We start from the raw sequence: 5,156 nt of genomic DNA, 5'->3' as shown, positions 1-5,156 counted from the left end.
CCTGGGGTGCTTGTGGTTGGGGGGGGTGTGTGCTAGGATTGAGGGGCAAATAAAAAAGGCAACAACTGGAAACAGGTCCCTAGACTGGAGGAAATGAGGAAACGCCCCAACACTGAATAAAGTCTTGTTCTGGTCATTTACCTCTTCAGTCAAGAAAGAAAGATAGAAGAATAAATAATGAAGAGAAGTAGACAAAAAGACTGAATAATGAGAAAAGGAATAAAGAAAATGAACTAAAATGAAGAATTACATGGAAAAAATAGAACGGGCGGACAGACTAAATGAAAAACTAAATGCACAACCCTTATCTCTTAATAATAACCAAAATAGGTAAGACTAAACAATTACTGAGAATGACATAGGAAAGTGGACTGAAGACTAGGGGACAAAATTAAATAATGAAAGACATCAATTCTAAAACTGACATGAAAAATATGTATATACAAAACTGATGAAATAGACTTGGGTGACCAACAGACACAGAAAAGATTGATGAATATATAAAAAGAGAAGAGGGAAATAGATAGTGGGAATGAAAACTACACGGCTAGAATTTAATATGCCTAAGCACTTGAAACGATAAATAACTCACCTGCAGCTCTGAAGATGATTTTAATTGCATAGAACAGTATGCCAAGATTTTGAAGTACTTTTTTCATGAATAGTGCGTACCTTTTCATTGATAGGAAGAGAGGGTACAAAAGAGATTGGGGGGGGGGGTGCAAACTCAATGTCTTGTGCGCAAGAGGAAAGATAGAGTTGCAGATCATTCGTGACGGGTTGCTCAGCCCGAGTACAAGATTAGGACCCTATGCTAGTAACGTGCTGAGTCCGTCCGCACCCGCCCTAGCCCAGGATCTAGCCTCGTCCGCGTAGACGCGAAAAGCCGCAAGATGGAGGGATTCTCGCCGTCGAAAACGTATCGATTGCGCTGCCTCCAAATGAACCAAGCCATGAGAAGAGCCAACGAGGCTAGACCCTTGCAGTGGTCAGTGGGTGATCTAGAGATTGCTGACGTGCACCACAGAAGGAATTCCTCATTGCCAGAAGTTGGGGGTTGGTAGCGTGCACCCAGGCTAACACATTGTGCCAAATTTTCCGAGAGAAGGGGCAGCCCATGATGATATGCTGCATAGTCTCCTCTGCCTGGTCACAGAGGGTGCAACGGTCTAGCAGCGGTCCAGCAACGATTGAGGTCGGCAAGCCAAGTGAATGTCTTGACACGAAGAGGTGCCCAGCTTCTCCACGTGAGGCACCAGTGGGGGCTGAAGTAGATCCGGTGAACAAAATCCGATAGCAGGACCTGGCGGAGGACTTGGCGTCGGTGGTCCAACGCTAGACCAGGCGGTCTGGAGAATTGGAGAGGGAGATGGGTCTGAGTAACCTCCAAAGTTGCACATACTCGGTCATAGCCCCTGGTGTCAAGGCGCCACGGAGGTCGGGCACCCAGCTACGGCCATGAAGCCCTTCCTCCATCGTGCGCTTACGCCGACGACGAGGCACGAGTGGAAGGAGGGATGGAGCCAACTCGGAGATGGCCTTGTCATCGATCCAAGGATCCGTCCAAAAGCGGTAGGTCCGTCCGTCGCCGACGGACCAGGATGTGGATGCACAGAAGATGGAGGAGGCATCTGGGTCGCTGGGGAGGTGAAGATGCGCCCAAGGTCTGGTGGGGTCCATGGGTTGCAACCACAACCAACGAACACGGAGCAAGATCCCCTGGCGGTGAAGGTCCGGGATGCTGAGGCCACCCAGCTCAAGGTGGCGGCAGACGTGCTTCCAATGGACGGGACCATGGCCACTATGGGTCTCCTTTCAGCCGTGTTAGAGTAACTCACGAATAGTACGGTTCACCTGCTTGAGCACTGGCGGGCAAAGAGCAATGACCACCATGATGTGGGACGGGATGACGCATAGCATGTGGTGAACCAGAGCAAGGCGCTCGCCACGGGAGAGAAGCATTGCGCTCCAGGTAGAAAGCTTCTTGACAAGCTTCTCGACGATAGGCTAGAGTGACTTCGCGGAGGGTTTCCTCACCGAGAGTGGGATGCTGAGGTAGGCGATGGGAAAGCAGACGATGGCACATGCGAGCTCGTAGTTGATCGTGGCTAGCGGCGGGGGAGGGGGGGTCATTGCACCGGATGGGCATGGCCGAGCACTTAGCAAAGTTAGTGCAAAGCCCGGGAGCCTCGCCAAAGACACATAACAGCTCGTGGATGGTCCGCAGATCTTGGGTCAAAGGATGACAGAAGACAACGACATCGTCAGCATAGAGGGATGTGCTCGAGGGGGCATGGTGAGCGGTGAGGCGCTGAAGCAGTCCGCGACAATGAGTGCGCGGGGAGCGAGTTCAGAGCGTCGATGGCCATCATGAAGAGCATGGGGAGATGGGGTCTCCCTGGCGCAGTTCGCAAGCATGGGCGATCGGCGGTTCAGGAGATCCGTTGATGAGGACACGCATTATGGAGGTGGAGAGTAGAACGACGATCCAGTCAATCCAGCGTCTCCTGAAGCCCAGGTGGTGTACATCTATGAGGAATGGCCGGGAGACCGTGTCAAAGGCATGCATGATGTCGAGCTTGAGGAAAACTCTAGGGACCTGGAGATTGTGCAACTGGCGGGCTGTCTGCTGGACCAGCATGAAGTTGTCGTGCACGCACCAGCCCGCTATGAGCGTGCTCTGGTTGGTGGACACGAGTTGACGAAGACGCGTAGCGAGGCGGAGCGATAAAACCTTGGCAATGAGCTTGGCGATGAGGTGGATCAAGATTATTGGGCAGTAGTCTGAGAGGACGGAGGCATCTTGCTTCTTTGGAAGGTGCGTGATGAGGGCCTCGTTGAGGCGTTGCATGATGCGCCCATTGAGCGAGTAGAACTTGTCGAACACGGCACATATGTCAGCCTTGATAGTATCCCAGCACGCCACAAGGAACTCCGAGGTGAACCCATCACGGCCCGGTGCCTTTCCGCGAGGGAGCGCCTTCACAACCTGCCAAATCTCGTCCTCCGTGAATGGGTGCTCAAGATCGGACAGATCGAAGGAGCGGTCATCAATCTGGTCAAGGTCGATGGAGAACTGGTAGGGGGCTGGAGCTGGTAGGGGGTCGAAGGAGCGGTCATTGTGGCGAGCCTTGTGCTTGAGGCGTAGGTAGACGCGCCGATACGGATCCAGTTTGCGAACAATGCCCCACGCGTCCGCCACCGTGTCTTGAAAGCCATTGAGCATGATCCAAAAACACTCGAAGTGGAACCGTTTTGGGCCAGCGTGACTCGGCGAGTAGTCAAGAAACAACAGGCAGTGATCAAAGACTGTTGAGGCAAGGCACCGAAGAAGGCAATGCAGCTGCGAGAGCTCCCATTCAGAGGTGCACAGGAACCGGTCATTGCGAACCAGCATGGGAGAGCCCCGCTCATTGGACAAAGTATAACAACGGCCATGCATGTACACGTCCCGCAACTCCATATCAGCAATGAAATGACGGAAACGGCTCGAAGTGCCGCGATTGATAAGCCCATTACTCTTGTCCTCCGATGATGGGACAAGGTTGAAGTCACCCCCTAGGAGCCAGGGGCCAACACAAGATGCGCGGGTATCCTGCAAGTCTTCAATGAACATGATCTTTTCGTCGTCCTCCTGCGGTCCATACACGCCGGTGATCCACCAGGGGTGCGTGCCGGAGGTGGAGGAGACAAGGGCCGTGATGTGCCGGCCAACGTACGGACTAGAGATAGAGACCTACTACGGTTCCAGGCAAGGAGAATGCCACCGCGGGTGCCAATGGAAGGGAGAAAGGAAAAATCCACAAAGCAAGGACCAAGTGTCTCGATGACAAGGGGCAACGAGAAGGAATCTAGCTTAGTTTCCTAGAGGCAGACAATGTTCGGTGAAACAGCTGAGATTACAGAGCGAACAGTGCGCTTGGCCCTATAATTAAGGCCACAGACGTTCCAGAAGGCCAGTTCCTAACCGCCCATGTAGCATAATTATTGTCTGCACAATGTAGTAAGTATGGTACAGAATTGACTGAAAGGACGAAACTGGATACAGAAATTACTATTAGTGAAGTTCTATAATTATTTTTTTTAGAAAAGGAGGATTACCTCCGACCTCTTCATCAGAGTGATGCATGCAGCCTCAGTGGAGTTCTATATTTGATTGTGCACCGATTGTAAAACAGCCAGCTGTTGTTGAGGAAAACTGTTATTTTAAACTTATGCATGCCTCTGTCTCGCTATTGATCCAATGTGCATTGCACAAGTTATGGTGCTAAACACATAAAAGTCGAGTGTTTACAGTTATAAAAGTTCAAATCCAGCTGAGATCAATATTACCAATGGGACACAAATGTTGTTCTGCTTCTGCCTGTAATACAGTATAGCCCCAACTGTAATCTGTCCCAGCTAGCTTGTTTTCTAAACTACTGAATGTGTACAATCTGAGCTGGAAGTTCTTTTGCATCGCCTAACTAACCCCTGCCTTGTGTTGCACAGAGTCGATGGATCAGAGTCATTGTCAGATGAGCACCCTCGTCGTCAGAACTCGAAGCAGTTGCGATCTTGGCTGCATGGACTTTGTCGCGTGCGGATGTGGTCGCCTCGCCTAGAAGAAGACGACTTTAATCTACAGTTGGCTTGCTCATGTCTATGTAGACTGTGTTGTTGTCCCGTTGCTAGTGTTTTAAACCGTTTTCTGACGGTCTGGGCCCGCCTGTCAGGCCACATCAGCGCCGCGCGTGACGGAGAGGCCGGTAACGGCCGTTACTCGGACCGACCAGTGCGGTCGGACCGCACCCGCTCGTGCGCTCATTAAGTGGTCTCCCTCCCTCGCACTCATTCCTCTGCTCTCGCTCTCACTCTCACTCTCTCGCTCCTCTCCTCTCTGCTCTTCGACGCCGGCGGCGACTTGCGCTGTGGAAGCTCCACCGCCGCCATGCCTTCATGGAATGACGGGGATACAAGCTCAGAGGATGAGTGCGACATCACAAGCATGGACATGGCTCTTTGGGTAAGTTTTTCGATCTGCTGAGCTAGGGTTAGGGTTCATCTAGGAGCTAGATTAGGTTAGTGTTCATCTTGGTGAGCTAGGGTAAGCTTTGGTTACTGTTATTTAGTAGGCAGGGTTATGGTTGTTGTTTGAGCTATGTTTATGTATGCTT

At 51.5% G+C, this 5,156-nt stretch overlaps 1 protein-coding gene across 1 annotated transcript in view; it reads left to right on the top strand.

The window, feature by feature from the left end:
* LOC123169386 (uncharacterized) overlaps positions 1–4,953 on the top strand; it is a 10,663-nt gene extending 5,710 nt beyond the window's left edge. Inside the window, exon 2 of the mRNA XM_044587228.1 lies at positions 4,492–4,953. The gene's annotated coding sequence lies outside the window, so the exon portion shown is untranslated. The remainder of the gene's footprint in view (positions 1–4,491) is intronic.
* Positions 4,954–5,156: the final 203 nt, after the last annotated feature.

The sequence above is a fragment of the Triticum aestivum genome, chromosome 7D, assembly GCF_018294505.1.
Source record: "Triticum aestivum cultivar Chinese Spring chromosome 7D, IWGSC CS RefSeq v2.1, whole genome shotgun sequence".
In the NCBI taxonomy this organism is placed as follows: Eukaryota; Viridiplantae; Streptophyta; class Magnoliopsida; order Poales; family Poaceae; genus Triticum; species Triticum aestivum.
The sequence above is the reverse complement of the archived record's forward strand: the minus strand, read 5'-3'. Positions and strand labels throughout refer to the sequence as shown.